The 18,697-nt window shown below is 38.1% G+C and overlaps 2 pseudogenes; one reads left to right on the top strand and one right to left on the bottom strand.

Moving 5' to 3' along the window:
- The first annotated feature begins 331 nt into the window (after positions 1-331).
- LOC127641039 (uncharacterized) lies at positions 332-10,486 on the top strand (annotated as a pseudogene).
- Positions 10,487-11,605: 1,119 nt separating this feature from the next.
- LOC127634675 (uncharacterized) lies at positions 11,606-17,706 on the bottom strand (annotated as a pseudogene).
- Positions 17,707-18,697: the final 991 nt, after the last annotated feature.

Genomic DNA, 18,697 nt, shown 5'->3' on the forward strand with positions numbered 1-18,697 from the left:
TTTCTTAGCTGCAGTGCTGATAGGGGCATTGTGGTTATTATGAATTTGTCTAAGGGGTGAAAAAGTCCATCTCTAAATAAACTGTTGCACTAGCTCAGCCACTTGCTTGTCTAGTTTGTCCATTTTTGATGGATGGGTTGTCATGTTTTCCCTCAACGTTCAGTTGTCCCAGTGACATGAATTAGAAACAAAAAAGTCATGAGGATAAAACAGGGTAAACTATATCCTTCCGTACACATCCATTTTTAAAAAGACTGACTTCATTTGACAAGTTCACCTGAAAAGTCACTGTACCATTCCTTTGGGTCAAGGCAAGGCTTTGTAGATGATAATGGATCAATATCATATTTTAGAGGTTATCGGGGAAGGGTCTTTCGGATGAGTTTATAAAGTAAGGAGGAAGTTTAGCGGCCAGGTGAGTGCTGCCTGTGTTTGTGCAGCCCCCTCAGGCTGGGATGTTATTCAACAATTCATCTTGCTAGAGACAGAAGCCCTCTCTGTCTGAGTAACATAGACATAACTTTTTTTCTAGGTTGTGGCTCTGAAGTTCATTCCCAATGTTGGGCGCTCAGAGAAGAACCTGCACAGTTTGAAAAGAGAGACTGACATCATGAGGGGGCTCAAACATCCCAACATAGTTCTGCTTTTAGCCAGCTTTGAGACAGAGAGGGAGGTATGACTGTCACGACCAACTCTCAAGTCTTTTTACATTTTCAACTGCTGCTTTGATGTTCTAATACCTGGTGCTTCCAGTATAACGGCTGTTTGAAATGAAATATAGCTGCCAGGGGTAACAATTTTGACTTTCAAATCTCTAGGGAATTATTCGTTTTGGCAAAACATAGTATATGTTCAGATGTTAGGCATTGGTACAAAAAAAAACTGTGGTTGTTACATTGATCATCCCATAAAATGTGTAACGGAAAAACTGAATTGGTGTCGGTGGGATAATTAGAGCATGTATTCCTCTGGCAGGTAGTGGTGGTGACAGAATGTGCAGAGGGCGGCCTGTTTCAGATCCTGCAGGATGATGGGATTTTACCTGAGAGTCGGTACAAATGATACACAGTGAAACTTGCCAGTGGTTTTAGCAATGTCTCATTTTTGTTCAGTAACTGACCATTCAGTTTTATATTAGATTTGTATTCAAGCCTTTATGATGAATTTATTATTGATGGGATTTGGAACTAGAACTACAGTATCTAGGACCTGTTACGCATCTTATATCTTTCTACTCTGTCGAAATGCTATTAGAAACAGAGTATCAATTTAAAAACGATATTGTATTGCATTGTAGCTTAAAATAAATGTATTTTTCTCAAATATATAGATGGAAGTTCTTGAATGTCTCTGCTTTGGTGATATTCTGGATTTTCTGTCACTCAGAGCTGCACTATTGTAAACAGACCTTTTAACTTGGACACACATCCTAACATGCCACTTTATGCATTGTGTTTGGTTTGTGTAGGTGTGTGAAATTGCCTGCCAGCTTGTCTCTGCTCTGTATTATCTACACTCCCATCGCATTCTGCCATGACATGACATGAAACCACAAAATATCTTGTTGGGAAAAGGAGGAGTGGTAAAGATCTGTGACTTTTGGTTAGTGTTACCAATATGTGCAAGTGCAAAGTGCTTTAGTAAATCTAGTTAATAATTTATTTTTGGGTGGCTAAAAAGCAGCTTGCATTAGATTGATCCTGGTCATTTTTTTGAATTTAAACAGCAACTAAAGCAGGTGTTAGCCAGTGCGGGTATTCAATTTCTATGTTAAAATATACTCTAATAGCATAGTGGTGTCATGTTTTCTTGATTCTTCACAGATTTGCTCATGCCATGAGTGTGTCCACATTGGTGTTGACTTCCATTGAGGGAATACCTCTTTACATGTCTCCAGAACTGGTGGAAGAGAAACCTTCAGCTGACCTTTGGTCTCTGGGCTGCATCCTCTATGAGCTCCACACGGGGGCGCCTACGTTCTACACCACCTCTATCTTTAACCTGGTCCATCTTATAGTGAGAAACTCAGTAAATTGGCCAGAGAACATGAGCCAATACTGCACGGTACTGAGTTTACTTCCCACATGAAAATCCCTTATTCTGTTTTGAACAGGATTTGCCTGATTTGTATTTAGTATTTGAAACACTGATCCATAAATGTAGAAGTATAACATATTGTCAATATAAAAGGATTTTTGTAACATTCATTTTCATTAGGCTTCATTTTATTCGAGATTTAAATATAATGTTCAAAGAAGGTTTTTTGTATTGTTCTGCTGTCTGATTGAATGTAACTGAGGGAAGATTAACCGTTTTTGCTTCTGCTGCTGATTTAGAGAACTTGTATATAATCCTGAATTAATTGATGGATGCTTTTGGAGAAGTGCCAGACTTTAATTTTATTGCTCTTTCTGCATCTTCTCCTAATGTAGAGTTTTCTGAAGGGAATGTTAATGAAAGACCGCTGGAAGAGGCTCTCATGGCCTGACCTGCTTCATCACCCTTTTGTTGCAGTTGGAGTTTTGAGTGAGGATTAATTTTTGTTTTATCATCATATGAAAATATCTGTTCTTACTATACATCTCGGTAGACTTACTTAAGCTTAAAGGAATGTTCTGGGTTCAATACAAGTTAAGCTCATTCGACAGCATTTGTGGCATAATATTACAACAACAATTAATTTTAACTCATTCCTGTTGAGCTGGCTGCAATTCAGAGTGTGTTAAAGGTAGTTGAGCAATTGTGATATATATAGTGATGCGTGTTACTGACAGGACAGCGTGGCAGTGACAACTGACTGCCGCCTAGCCAGCCTGGTAAATAACAGAAATAGCTAGTGGTTTCGATGGCATTTTGTTATCAGCGAGCGTAATCGCTTCCCATGATAGGAGTTTTTTAAAGAGATAATTAGCAGGGTGGGATGTGTCACTGATGATTTTATCTGCACTCCTCTTTATGCTGGCAGTGTACAGGTCTTCAAGTGGTGTCAGATAACAGCCAATAATTTTCTCAGCGGTCTTGATAGTCTGTTTATGTATTATACATGCGTTTTTTAATTAAATGGTGACTTTTGGATTTTTTTTTATTATGAATTTCTTACACTGCAGGACTATTTACTTTGAAAGAACTGCAAATTAGGGCAGTGGTGGCTCAGCGGTTAAGGCTCTGGGTTACTGATCAGAAGGTCAGGGATTCAAGCCCCGACACCACTGTTGGGCCCTTGAGCAAGGCCCTTGAACCTATCTGCTCCAGGGGTGCCGTATCATGGCTGACCCTGCATTCTGACCCCAGCTTAGCTGGGATATATGAAAAATAAATAATTTCACCATGTATATGCAGAAATGTATGTATAATGTGTGACAATTGATCAATTAAATTAACTTAATACACTGTTCCTTTTGACATTAAGATAAATTTTAACCTAAAATCTTGATGTTGAATGTATGAAAAAAGTTAATTTCCTTGTTATGTTTTTACTATTGCAACAGTCCTACAACTCAGAATGCCATATTTGGGATTTGTCTAATTGCCCTGTTATGCTGTTTGTTTGGACAATGGTTTCAGATGAGGGTTCAAGCAACCCCCTCACTGTAACACCCAGGCCGGATGTGCAGGCCTTGAAACAACAGCAGGTTGCAGAAAAGAGAACAGCATGCAGTGGAGAGGGCAAACTACTGTGCAAAGCTAGAGAGCTTCGAGAGACAGAGAAGAATAACAGACTGGTAAACTCACACTTTATCTGTGACAGCAGGCTTGAACAAAGAATTTAGTTTTTATTAGTTTCCTGTGTTAAGAGGTTATACACTACATGTGTTTTTTAGATGTCTTGCTGTCTGATTTATTGTTCTTTTAGGAAGAATTGTATTTTCTCCCCAATTTGGAATGCTCAATACCCAATGCGTTCTGAGTCCTCGTGGTGGTGTAGTGACTCCACTCAATACAGGTGGCGGAGGATTGAGTGGAGTCACTACACCACCACATCTGAGACCCTCAGTCCACGCATCTTATCACGTGGCTTGTTGAGTGCGTTACTGTGGAGATATAGCGCGTGTGGAGGCCCACGCTATTCACAACAGCATCCACGCACAATTCAACAAGTGCCCTACTGAGAACGAGAACCACACATTATAGTGACCATGAGGAGGTTACCCCATGTGACTCTACCCTACCTGGCAACCGGGCCAATTTGGTTGCTTAGAAGACCTGACTGGAGTCACTCAGCACGCCCTGATTCAAACTCTTGACTCCAGGGGTGGTAGTCAGCGTCAATACTCGCTGAGCTACCCAGGCCCCCCTTTTAGGAAGATTAGCTATCTATATAAATTACAGTGATGCTGATGTTGTTGATGGGATTTGTGCAAATTTTGCTATTTATTTACATATTATTAAATATGTAAAGCTGTTGTAATCGCCTAAAATGAGCACCAGAATCCATTTCTGTAAGTGGATGTGAAATAATTACATTTTGTTGTGTCTGGTTTTACTAGGAGTTTGGGAGTGGAAATACTGCTGGCAGCAGTCAGCCTCCCTGTCAGACAGCTTCTGCTGTAGGGGCCCCCACCACTAGCCACTCATTGGGCAGCACCTTTTCAATGTATCAAAATTCATCTCAGCCAGCAACCAATCAGCATCAAGCAAATGACAACGGTGTTACCAGGTAGTATTTCCATCTAGAATTTGAATTTGGAAAACTGAGAACCTCAACTTATTAACAGTCACTCAGACAGTGAAAAATAAGTGTATTTATTTTTTGACCAGCATAAAACAATGAATCAATTATAAGACTTTAGATAATTACAATAGTTAAAAGTCTTGATACATTACACATATGTATCTTGAGTGATCAGATCATGAAATCAATGACTAATTTGTCCAAAAAACCTTTTAAAAAATGTTTGTGGAATCATCCAAGACATTCATATTCAATTGCACACAACACACTTTTATGTCAAGTTTAAACGCATACTTGCAACATGTACAGAGTGCACATGCTACTACTAACATATACCATTTATGTGGATATGTGTCTCAATTAACTTGTCTAAGTATAAAATAACTGATGACTCTCTCCCCCATTTTCCCTTTTGTTTTTTAGGGTGTTCTCAGCTCCACGTAAAGCTGTGTTCTCAGCTCCACAGATCAGTAGAGACTATGAGAGGGAGTTCCCTTCGGTCGAGGTGGGAAGTTCTGACGCACTCTGGACAAGCATGGAACAGTCTGGCCTCTGTTAGGATGGACAGTGAGGTTTTTCCACTTGATCAATCTATGCTCTGATTATAATAATTTAGACTATCTCTAAATTAGACTAGACTAGCTATATAGGTCCTTACCATACATGTGAATGGTGATCAGAGTTTTGAAGCTCCAAAAATCACACAATGGAAACATAAAAGAAATCCATGTGACTCCAGTGGTTAACTCATATCTTCTGAAGCAATATAAATGTGGATGAGAAACAGAACAATATTTAAGACCTTTTTCCAATAATCCACTTTAACTTTCTGATGAAAGTTTAATTAAACAAGCACCAAAATGTAAAAGTGAAAGTGGAGATTTAGAGTTAAAAAGGACTTAAATTTGATATGTTTCTCACCCATATCTATTTTATTGCTTCAGAGGATATATATTTAACCACTGGAGTTTTATGGTTTACTTCTATGTATCCTTAATGTGATTTTTAGAGCTGCAAATGTCTGATCACCATTTACTTGCATGATGAGGACCTACAGAGCTGAGATATTCTTCTAAAAATCTTTGTTTGCATTCAGCTAAAGAAAGAATTTCATACACATCTGGGATGGTAAATGATAAGAGAATTTAAATTTTTGGTTGAACTATTCCTTTAAATATTATAAATTCATGGTAATTTTATAGTGAATGTATACTTTCTAGTTATGCTCAGATCTAATATATTTCATTGACTAGGAATTGCTCTTTGTGAGAGCTGTCAGTCTCTTTAATGACATAAATTATTTAAAAAAAAATCCTTATCAAGTAATCACAAACAACTGGAAAAGTCACGGCAACACTTTGGTCACAAGGAGTGGGAACCCGGTCCGTTAAATGTTGAGTAGCTACAGTATTTGAAATGGTTAAGTAATGAGATAAGTGTATAAAAGACAGTGACACACTGATCTGTCCAGCTATTGGTTGGGAAGGGCAGCAATGCCTTCAGTTCTACCGCCACTAAAAGTCCTAAGGAATATTGTTCAGAGCTGTCAGCCTGGAGATGTTGAAAGAGTGGGAAAAGAGTTGGAGCTGCCTCATCTGCTGTTCAACCTGACAGAGAAAATCTTAAATATTCCAGATCTAATGCAATAAGAAAAAATTAGAAACATGATCACATCTTCACGTCTGTTCTTATCTACACATGACATAGTGAGACTAAGATGTTTCAAAGAAATAAACTGCATATTTTAGATTTTGTGTAATTTGAACAGGAAGATCTTTGAAGCAATGCAAAGCACAGTAAAATTATATATATATATATATATATATATATATATATATATATATATATATATATATATATAAAATATAATATAACATGTTCTGTTGATAATTTCTCTCAAAAGTGACAAATCTGAAGAAGAAGAAAAGAGTTCTTATATCTGACTGGCTGTTATTTGCTAAAGGAGCCGCAGGGTGAGATAGTATTGGGAGATCTGATGAACGTGCTCATAATGTTCCTGGAAAAGAGCCCAAACTGGGAGATGAATGGGAAGAGGTATGGATTGTTTTTTTCCCCACTGAAATTATTTTCACTTTCATTAATTCAGTAAATCTGTTGTTACTTTTTTTATAGTGAAAGAATATTTAAGTGGTAATTGCAGAACAAAGGCTCTTGGTTAGGCTGTTGTTATTCCAACAGCTGCTGGGCATTAAGTTAAATATTAATCTGTTATTGTATTAAAAACATTTTCTCTCACCAGAGCTGAGGATCTTTGTCAGCTTTTTATCTCAGTATTCCTCTGTCAAGACCTAAATCGTTCAGCGGTAAGGTATTCTAACATGAAGATTTTCTCTTTTAAAGTGGAAAATTCAAGTTCAATGATGGTAGCATGTCTGGTTTAATTTGTATTACAGTTGTGATTTTGTGGTCTCCTACAGCTTTTGGCAACAGCAGTCTTAACCTTGTTCACACTCCATGGTAAATCTGAATATCAGTATGGAAAGGCTTACAAGCATTTTGGGGAATATTTTGACAGACACAGAGGAGGTACAATTCCATTATTTATACTGTGAATAAGAGCTAAATCTGGAGTAATTAATGTCATTGTTGTGATGAAGGGCTTTAAAAACACTGTGATGAAATCTAGTGTAGTCATTCCCCATTCTCTCTCTATCTCTTTCTTCCTCTCTCCCTCCCCCCATCTGTCTGTCTGTGCCCATCCAACTGTTCTCTACTTCTCTTTCACATAGGCACACAACCCCATGCCTGCAGGTTGGGGCATGTATAATATCTTCTATCACTGATTTTCTACAGAATATCTGAGGTAATTCCTCTCAGATTAATTATCTTAAAATATGTGTTGTGTTAATGTTCTGTCTGCAGTTTGTTTCACTTTTTCATATCTCATTTGGTGTGAAAGGTCCTTTAAAGACTTACCATGATGTTAATTACACTATGTTTATATTAGTGTTTATTTGAGGTGTAATCTCTCATCTGAGGTTTTTCAGTACATTTATCATTGTATACTTGCAGCAGCACTACATTGCTTGAGAGTGGCCTTTTCTCGAGTGACAAAGAAATAAACAGCCTATCAATGATGAGCTGTCAACTTCTCTGCATACCCTTTTCTCTGGATTTGCCCTTAGAAAAAACAATGTCTATTTCCCATTCATATCATAGTTAAAATATTGTAGCTGGCCTTGTAAAGGTATGGATTTATATGCAAAGCTACTATAGTTTTCAAGCTTTTTGTTTAATCAAAGATTTTGGCTGATGTTTCCATTGGAATATTGCAAATATATATATTATTTTTTTTCTGCTGGTTCTTCTTCTTGGTCAAATGATTCAAACTCTTCCCATTACCCTAGTGGAGCTTTCACTGTGTATTTTGAATCATCTGCTACTATCTGACCCCCAGCACACTGCTTCATGCCTTATCACTGCAGCCCAGGCAACTGACTTTCTCCCTTATGGCACAGACAACTCAGACAATAAAAGAGACAAGAATCATCTTAACCACTTTAGGCATTGTGTGGAGCAAATCAGGTGCAATGGAATCACTAAAAAACACAAAACAGATCAAAACCAACTCTCCAAAAACAAGACTGACAAATTCTGGCAGATGAGAGAGCAACCCAAAAGCAAGCAACATCAGCAACAATGTAGCTCATGGACAGTTTGGAGCTCTGGCTGCTCTGCAGGCCATGCCAAAGTGCTCTCAGCTCAGCAAGGCTGCAGCATCAGCTGGCTTTTGGACAGTCTGGATGAGTTAAGGAGAAGCAATGAATATAACTGAAGAAACGGAGATCAACCCAAGGTCTCCACTGCACAACTCCCATCTCCACAGGCAGAGGGTCAGACAGCAAGTTCACTGTTGGCTGTACTGCTACAAAGTGAGATTCTCTGTGGATGTGCAGTGGAACTTCTTGTCCTTCTATCCCTATCTCACCCATCACTCTTGCTTCTTTTCTCTCATGGAAACCACCTAACTGCAACTTGCCTTGCATCACCAAGATGTTGGAATCCAAGCTGCCTGCTGTAGCCTGCTGGGCTAACTGGGTTCAGGTGTTAGGCAGGTCTTCACTGAATCAAACTCTGACCCAAGCTGTAGCCTTGATCCACAACTATTCCAAGACCTGTTGAGCTACCTGTGCGATCCAGCTCCATCTGTTTGTAGGATCGCCTGCAGGGCTGTGGGAAACTGGCTAAATCTAATTAGAAAAAATTATCTTAATTTTTCCTGTAAATACCTGCATAAGAAAACAGAAAGCGAAAGGGGAGACTTAAATGCCTTATTGGTTCAAGGCAAACTGAGGAGGATACCAGGAATGGAAGGTACCACAGGAGGGCTGCAAGGAGATTCCTGCTCTGCTTGAAATGGAAAGTTTGGTTACAGTGAGGGAGACATATGGATGGAGGTTGCCATAGAAGCAGCCCCTCCCCTTGTATCTCTGCTGTCTGATGCAGACAATGTCATTGGACAGCACTGTTGTGGGGCCTTGGGTAACATGTCTGCTATCAGTGGGGATGGAGCACTCCTCATTGCAGATGCGCCATCCAAACTGCCTGTGATGATTCCCATCATGCAGGGAATCATCTTTGGCCACTCTACATGTGTTTAGCCAAAATAACTCACAACAGGCGGTAATAGAAGAGTGAAACAAATTTAGATATTTTCTTAACCTTAGAGAGAATTAAAAAAGTTGTGGGATTTTTATGCGAGACCATTGTGGGCCAGACAAAACTGACCAAACTACTATTAAAGAATTCATCACTGCAAAGAATGCAAAAGAAGTGCTGCACAGGGTGTAAAATCTCGGTGCTCTTTGGTTGCTTGGGATAATTAAGCTCAAAAACAAAAACAAAATATACCAAGGCACTCGATTTGTGTAGAAAAAAGTTAAAAAGCCTTTATTAAATCTAAACCTACGCGTTGCGGCTTAAGCCTTTGTCAGGGTGTGTGTAAAGGTTTACTATTAAAGAATTATTCAAGTAAATATTATACTCACACAAAACAATACACCGTTTGTGAGTGCCGAGAATGCAGTTCTTTTCTGTGTTCAAACACTTTAACAAAATGAACATAGATCTGATTGTGTGCTGTATTGCATCATTTTGACAATTGAGCAAAAAAAAAAATAAAAAATGTGAAAGACAGAGTTGGTAAAAATGCCTTACTGTCATTTTCACATTATTTCCATTCTCAAGGCACTGAGGTCTCTAGATGCAGGAACAGAACTTTGTCACACATCCCAAAGCTCTTTATTTCAGAGGGATTATCAACAGCTTGTCATTAAGCTGGATGGGTCAGTCCAAGGAAAAACATAAACGTCAGCATCTGATAAACAGCTAGAAAACATGAGTTGTTTTGTGTGTATGTAATTTCACATTAAATATCAGTACATCTGAATAGATAGCTTTATACAATTCCAGCTGGAGGGTTGCTGGCTGCTTCTGTGGCTAGGAAAGCTTCATTTGTCTATATTTATTTATGATCAAAAGAATTTATCTGAAATTGAAACTCATCTGTATTTTGAGAAAATGACAGTAACTCAAAACATTCCCACTATTGTGTAGAATAGCATTGTATAGCATTAGTTGAGATTCAGCAAATGCTTGCGTTTTTTATTCACAAACTGTTATATTCAAATTTCTCTAGATTTGGTAAAAAGTGTTTTCTCTCGTCTGTCTGTTTGTTTGTTTGTTTGTTTGTTTGATTTTAATACAAATTGCATTTGTTTTATTATGTTACTATTTTATTTTACAATAATTATAAAAATAAAAATAATCTAAAAAATTTGAAAAGTTTCCAAACTGATATATTATTAGGATATATTATTATTTGGGCGATGATTTGTTAATTTTCCTGTGGTTCACCCACAATTTCAATTCGTATATCCTGCGGCAATATGTCTTGTGAAGATCACGGAATGGTTTTCAATAAATGGTTATAATTATTTTAATAGATTTTTTTTTTTTTTTTTTTTTTTTTGCTGTTTTGTTATTTCCTGTGTACAAATCCCTAAATAAATAAAGTTATGAATATTTTATATGCATTTGTCTGGCTTTCCTTGGTTTGGATACGTGCTGATTTTTTCCTTCTCCTCTTCACAAATTGTCTCACCCTGTCATTTGATGTCTTTCAAGCTTTTACATTAGCACTTAAATAAGAAATATTCAATAATATATTAGTTAAATTCAGATTCAATGGAGTCAAGCGTTAAAACTTTTCACTCTTTGTTTATCGACGTGTTTGTAACAAGATAAGCATTCTGACGTTTATTTCAAAGCCGCAACAATTTAGCATGGCTTTCAGGAGGAATGCGATTGTATCTGTATCTGTTCATTATTACAGTTATAGCCTACAGAGCAGCTTACCAGTGGAACATTAGGGTGCGTGATATGACAGACGAGACCCGAAACAGTCTCAACAACGAATACTGTTAACTATGGAGTAAAACTTTGTATATTATAAATTGTGTTTGCGACGAAGATTAGATTAGATTTGTATTTTTATAGAAAACTTATAATTATTAGAACTTATAAGAAATATTTACATTTAAAAAGACCCTATACCGTATGGAACTATAATGGAAAGTAATTTGTAATCAGCGGAAACTTGTTATACACCCATTTTTCCCCCCACAGTAAATAAGGACCGTTATATTTATGTCGATAATTGCTATCTGTTCTGTCTGATGTGTGAGAAATTGACAAGCATAACAACTACATTGAATTACTTTTATTTACAACAGTTAAATTAATGAGCAAGTAAGGGAAATATTGAACAGTAAACTCAATACAAATCTATTTCTGTGTTCAATATAAATAGCCTGCCCGGACATGACATAAATACGAAATAATCCATCACTGAAGTTAAATAAAACCTTTTACACTGCGATTTTTAAAACCTATTTTGTTATTAGCTTTTGCGAATTTTTTATTTTTTAAGAATACAATGAACCATTTAAAATCAATTTTGATTTATCCTGCGTTGATTGTTGTAATGAAATTATCGCTCTATTCTGTGTAAACTAAAACGGACACTATAAAAACGAATAGGCTACCAGATTCTTCTCTAAGACTTTTCCCCTTACACATCGTGAAATGAGCATTCTGCTCCACATAATTGGCTTGTAAATCTGTAAACTACATACAGGCCACACAAGTGGGAAATTCTATCCGTTAAACCCAAGGACCGATTAAACTATTAAAAAAATCCTCACATAAAGCCATCATCGCCGACATGCACTGCTGCTGAAACAAATCACTTTATTTGAATCAAAAGTAACAGGAAAACACAAAGCAATTAATCGGAGACTATACATCGAAATGCCTTTTACAAAATGACTAGTCTTAGTATTATAGCTGGTGTAAACTCCTTTAAAATCGTGTGGCTCAATTTTGGATTGTTGAAAAAAATAAAAAATAAACATTCATTCCCCAACATAAAAAGACTAGCTATATTTCATTAACATGATTGTTTACCGCCATAAGGAAAATCATATTTGAAGTCGTTATGGTAAGCTCTCTCAGCATCTTGGTTGTTTATTAAGAATTCAATTATATATGTAATATTGCTACTACACACCACACTTCGTCAAAAATGCCTCAAAAGAAATTATACAGAGAAACTTATCAAAGCCTGATTTGCTGCTGATTTCTTTGTTGTTGTTGTTGTTGTTGTTGTAATTGTGCTATTTGCATGCTCCCTATGTGAACAAGTAGCAAATCAGTCACTAGACAGGTTGCCAGGAAAAAAACCTGGAACAGATTAAATTGTAAACATGAAAATCATAACATTTGTTAAGGATTGTGCAGATTACAATTGCAATAATCATAACGTACATTTACATTGTTGATGAAATATTGCTATGAAGCTGGGAGTCTGATATTGGTATCTAAAGCCACCACAATCATTTCAATGATAATTATAAAAAAAGCTGTATCACTATAAAGATTTATTTTCTGTCTCCAAACACACATTTGTGCATTAGATCAGACAAGCGTTATAAAATCACAAACCCTGATTGTTATCGCAATAACAGCACAGACATTGGGCCAAGCAGTAGTTTGTGAATGAAATTCCACTCATTCATCTCTAATGAAACATGTTAACAAAGAGAATATAAAATAGGACTTCTTAAGCAAGAAAGACTTTGCAGTAATGTTCAACATGTCATTCAGACATTCTTTTTTAAAGAGCCATGAAATCTTCAGCATGCAAGAACGAAAGTACAGAAAATCAACACACATATAACATTAGGCAGTGCCATGTCTTCAGCATTGAGTTACAAACTGACATACCTCCATGACTTTGGAAAGAAATTGTATACCTGAGCTGCAGGACTATTCTAAATTGGGGATTTAAAAACATATCATCAGGTTCATTATTCCTGAGGAAATTCATTTTGAGGAGTGCTTCCCCTGAAACTCGATTGCTTTTAAAATCAGTGCTTATTCCTTAATTAATATATGGAAGAGTAAAGATAGTAGGAACTACAAATGTATTAGTTGTGCATTATTTATTTTGGTATTATAAATGTAGAAACTGTTAATAAATAATAATTAAAAAAAAAAAAGCCATTGAATAAATTAAGATAAATGCATGTCACGTGCTACACTTTGATATTACCTTACATCATTTTCTAAATAAATGATAATGCATTTAAGGTCTTGATTTATTCAGTGTTGATTTCTGTCATTCCTGAACAGTAAATGCTCTGTTGTTAAAGATCATTGAAACAAGAGGATGACTCATTTAGCCACTCCTGAAGAAAGCAGACCCAAGTAAAATAAACACGGCTGTCATTTAAGACAAGACAAAATCACAGTGCATTAACTGATTTGGAGTTGTTTCTGAGAAAGTGGATGTCTGTGCTGCAGCTGTTGATGGACTTTGTCAGTTTGTAACTAAAATGAAATGATTGAATTACGTGCAATAGTACAACTTCCACCACATCTTAAAAAAATAACACATTCAGTCAGAAAACATTCCAACTCAAATTCCATTGCCTTTCAAACTGTTAACAATTCTACTTGCAGGAGGTCAAGCTTTTGGTCAGGCGCTGGTTTCCTGTTTTAGCCGTTGGCTGCGGGCCTTGTACACCTCAATAAGGAGGTCTTTCACATACTGGATCTCCCGTTCCACTGATTCTGCTTTGTCCCGCAGCTCACGGTTTCTACCCTCCAGGCCATGAAGCTGTTCCTCCAATGAATCCAACTCTGCTCGCTTTCTTTGACGATATCTGTTAATAATGGTGAAATTATCGAAAGTGAAAACCATCATTGACAGTTAAACTGGCATTTATCTATTTTCAGTTCTAGATAGAAGGCATGGTCTTTCAAATTAAATAAGCAGCCAGTTCTATTTGGATTACAATACCCAGAGAGGATGGGACAGTCTTGCTAGTATAGGCTCATAATGCCAGAAATAAAACAATTGTAAGCTTTTTACAATTTGACAATTGTAATTTACAGAAGCTTTTTTATGGATTATGAACTTTCCTAAAAGCAGTTTCAAAACCCCACCAACTTTTCTGAGCTCACAACCATTATGACTGTAACTACAAATAATCTACCTGTGAGCTGCAGTCTTGTTCTGATCTCTTTTCTTCTGTTTACGTTCACCTTGGTTCCCTTCGATAAAAGGCACCTCTAGCTCTGGTTTTGCAATGCAGGGATCATCTTTTAACACACAGACTCCTCTGGCACACGGAGAGCCCACTTCAGGTCCGTGGCGGTCACTACTCAAGCATTCAGGGCCTTGACCTTCGAGAAAGCTGCAGTGGAAGTTGTTATGTTGCCGATGAATGTCTGCACTTTCTGCTTTTACTGGGCCATTGATTGACCCTAGAAAGCTGTGGTAGGCCTCTTCTTGTGATGTACCTTGGAGGAAACAGCTTTTGTTGGGCTCAGTCTTCCAGGTGACGCTGGCCTTCACCATGTCACTAGCACAACTCTTTGCATCGCTCATCATCTCTATGTCTGCGCTTCCTTCTATACCACTTAAATTGACTTCTCTAACACCATACATCATCATTTCATCTTTCTTGTGGGGAATTTGAATGGGTCCACTAAAACCATATCCAGCACCAACCACCTTACTTGCGCCAATGGCTTCTTCTGTATAGCGGCAGTTCTTCTCCTCTTTGGGCAAAATGGCGCACCTTCTGATCTCCACTGCACTGCCCAGGCAGTAGCCTTTGCCCACCACCCGTTCATCTTCTACACAGCTGTAGCTACCATCAGGAGCAACAGCTGAGTTACCAGAGGAACTTCCTTTGGAACTCCAGATGCTACTCTCGTAGCTTTCAGCTACCCTAGCCTCATCGGAAACTCTCTTGCGACTGCAGACATTGCTGTTGGGGCGGCTACAACTGTAAGGGGTGTGCCTAGGAATCTTGGTACGGCCAATGGGACCCCCACAAAAGCTCAGCAAGTCTAGTTCCCCAGTTGCCAGGGTAACAAGTAGAGGGCTGGATTCTGATTGGTTTGAAGTAGAATATGATGCGTAAGGCAACTGGTAATACGATGGGGGACCAACTGCCGTTGGACCCTTGTCGCATTTGCCCAGTTTGCAGGCTTTTTCTGGGAGTGGTTCAGACAGGAAGTAATCCTCCAGTTGAGCAAGCTCCTCTTGCAGTAGAGAGGTCATGACCTCCAAATCTGAGGGCACCTGGATGTCATGCTGGAGGGGCGAGGGGGAAGGGATGCATTGGGGGATGGAGAGGAGTGAGGGGTTGGGAGGTAAGAGGAGAAATCTACTTCTTCCGTCATCCAGTCACTAAGACCATCACCTATAGGGAAAACAGAGGACAACATGTTAATCACTGGCCTAGAGATCCAATGTATCACAATCATTTAAATAAAATAAATAACTATAATGGCAGTATTAAATGTCGCACACATTTTTATAACCTGTTAAAAGATACCAATCATAGTTCAGTGCACTCGCAAAATCCAAATTCGAAAGGTAGCATTAAAGTAGCATGCTATCAACAAAAATATAAAACAGATCAACGTTGGTAGTTTTACTCACTGTTCAAGGAGAACGAAATGTGCTGCAGTGCGGTGCCCACCTGAAACTGGGAAAAATAAAAAACTGTATTCACTGCAACTCACCAATTAAGTGCTGGCTCTCCTCTGGCCCCTCCCCTCTGCACCCCTCTGATTGGCTGTGGTTAGCCTGTGGGTGAGAGAGAGTGAGAGGGTCTGCCTGGCAGACGAGTAGAGTCTTCCAAATGGGTGCTGACATAGTCATCATCCTGTCTGTTAGTCCTACGATTCAAATGTCCAAGCTTACTGTGCACAATAGTGAAGTTTGAGAGTTGAGCCACAGAAAACAGGGCTTGGTATACATTATGAAACCTAAAAAAGAGGGAAAGTCATAACGGAAAGTGTGTTATTCAAACTGTCTATGGAGATATCGTTATATCTAAGACCTGGAAGATACTATCACACCAACCATGATATTTCAGTTGTTAAAGCAGTTTGGAGCAAAAAGACTGTTAAATCAAAGTCTCCAAGTTGGAGGGACTTATCCATTCTTGTCCAGGCTCACTTAAAATATAAAAAACATAACTCAATCTGTCCATAAATTGATATTTTATGAGTTTAAACAATGAGAGATACAGTGCAAACTGGGCAACATGACTGTAACCCTCCATTTTGCTACAGCAGCATCAGTGAAGACACATTGATGATTAGCGAGGGACCAATTTAGAAAACTACCACTCTTCCATCCATCAATGTCCCATGTGCCCACTTAGGGGAGCTCTACAGGGATCCAACAGAACCAGGAGAATGCTCTACTTGTGGAAAATTTAGTAGCAGCCTGAATATTCAAGACACACACAAATGTAAATCTTCATCAGATCATGGTTTTTGACCATACAAATAACAAGAACTTTTGGAATGTTTGTTTGACGTTTGAGCTTTAATACATTAAATGCTTATTTCTATAACTAAGCAAAAACAAATTCAAATGTTTGTTTGCATTTGATGCAGCCTAAGGTATCTTCTAATGCTCATATAGTCTTTGTCTATACAGAAGTCCAGTTTGTTTACAATGAGGTCAGACACAAAACTTTTATTTATTTCCTTCAAACAGCAGGAACAAACCGAACAAACAAACAAACGTGTGTCCCCCCCCATTATAGTTCAATCATACAAGGCATCTAGCAGGTGCATTCGGTGCAGAAGCCTCTGAACAAGGTGTTGAATTTATCGGCAAGCACGTGGGCTTATGCCTATGACGTAATGCAAAACCAAAAACACCAATCCTTTAAAACGATTCATGCATTTTTCCTCGGGGTGGATTGGTGTACGCTGTATGCCACATGAGCTAAAACTATTCATTAATAGACGTGGACTGTCAAAAATAGGCAACCAAAAACTTTTTTCAATAAAGAATGACATAGTGACAGCTGTGAAGCCTTTGCACTATTGTTGAAATATACAGCCATTGCATCTAATGACCAAAGGTTATTAGATTACAAAAACCATGGGTTCATTAAACTGTCTTTGTTAACGTCAAATTAAGAACAACAACGTCTAAATGTAGGTTGTCTAAACTAAATGTAATCTGTCCTCTTTAATGTTAAAATACGAATACAATAATTCAAATATATTACTATAGGATCAATCCAATAACGCTCATCAAATGAGCCTGAACGACTAAAAATAACTAAAGAGCTAAAGTTAATTTCTGAAACTTTAACAGTAAGGAAGACACACTGCATACAACATTGCCTACAACATTGTTACAAGTGACAACACATATACCAACATCTAAACAATACCAATACACCCACAAAATACAGAGCTAATAGCCAGTAACAAATGCCTCATAAAGCACACAAATTTAAAAGTTGCACTTACTCCATTCTTGCTGAAATGTTTTGGGCTTGGGGTGCGTTGCAAGAGCAAAGCACGGCGTTTCTTTGTGATCGAGGACTGTACTGAATTAAAAAGCCATGGCTCCTTCGGTGTGTCTAGGACTGAAGTGATGTTGGTCTTGCTTTGTTGTGATGGAGTTGATGACTGAGAATCTACTAATTGAGTCAACGCATCAGGTCACCCACACCTAGCAACCAGCTACGTCACGCGGTCAGCCCCCTGTGCTATAGATTACTCCGCCCTATGGATGCATTTGGTCTAGAATAAATTTCACACTCGTGTTGGACCGGCGAAAACGCATACAAGCTCTAAGTCTCACTTTTTCTTCTCGACAACCGTGATAGCAGTGCGTTGGCATAAAACCTAACTAGGAAACGTTGGTTTGAGATTTGGGAGAAGAATGCGTTATGAAAGTTTTTATTCACGACAGTTGGGACGGTTACTACAATCGCAATATCTAGCTAAACATAAAATATTTATACCATAACACGTACACGCTACCGTTCAGATGTGTATTGTTTCACAGGGACTACTTCATTTATTCTTGCGAGGAAGAACACTTTTTTGCAACCCAGGAGACACATGGCTGTTGTTGCAGGTTAGTTGCATCAGCGCTTCAAGCTGTTAGCCGATTCGCTGGATGGACCGAATCAGCCGTGCAGGGATTGGCTGGAGAGGAACTGTTGTCTTTTCTCATTGGCTGGCGGGAGAGAGACGATGCATCCCAGTGGTCGTCAGTATTCCACACTCCGTGCACATGTTGCACGTAAACATCCCAAGAGCAAATGCTGAAAGTAGATAAAAATGTTATAAACGCATAAGGACAGTTAACGAATCTTTACTGATAAAAATGGCAACATATCTATCTATCTATCTGTCTGTCTGTATGTCCGTCCGTCTGATAATAAGTTTAAAGTTTAAGTACTGCCAGTTATCTAAAATAAGTTTATCCCCTTGTTAAAAGTAACGTTTTAATAGCTTATAACTTTCTAGCATATTATGTTACATTAATTTCCTGTTGAGGAGTTATTGCCACGTACAGCACACTGTCAACTATATTTATAACCCTATCCATCCATACCTCTATCCATCCATCCATCTGATTACACGTTTAAAGTTTAATTA

Source organism: Xyrauchen texanus, chromosome 4 (genome assembly GCF_025860055.1).
Source record: "Xyrauchen texanus isolate HMW12.3.18 chromosome 4, RBS_HiC_50CHRs, whole genome shotgun sequence".
In the NCBI taxonomy this organism is placed as follows: domain Eukaryota; kingdom Metazoa; phylum Chordata; class Actinopteri; order Cypriniformes; family Catostomidae; genus Xyrauchen; species Xyrauchen texanus.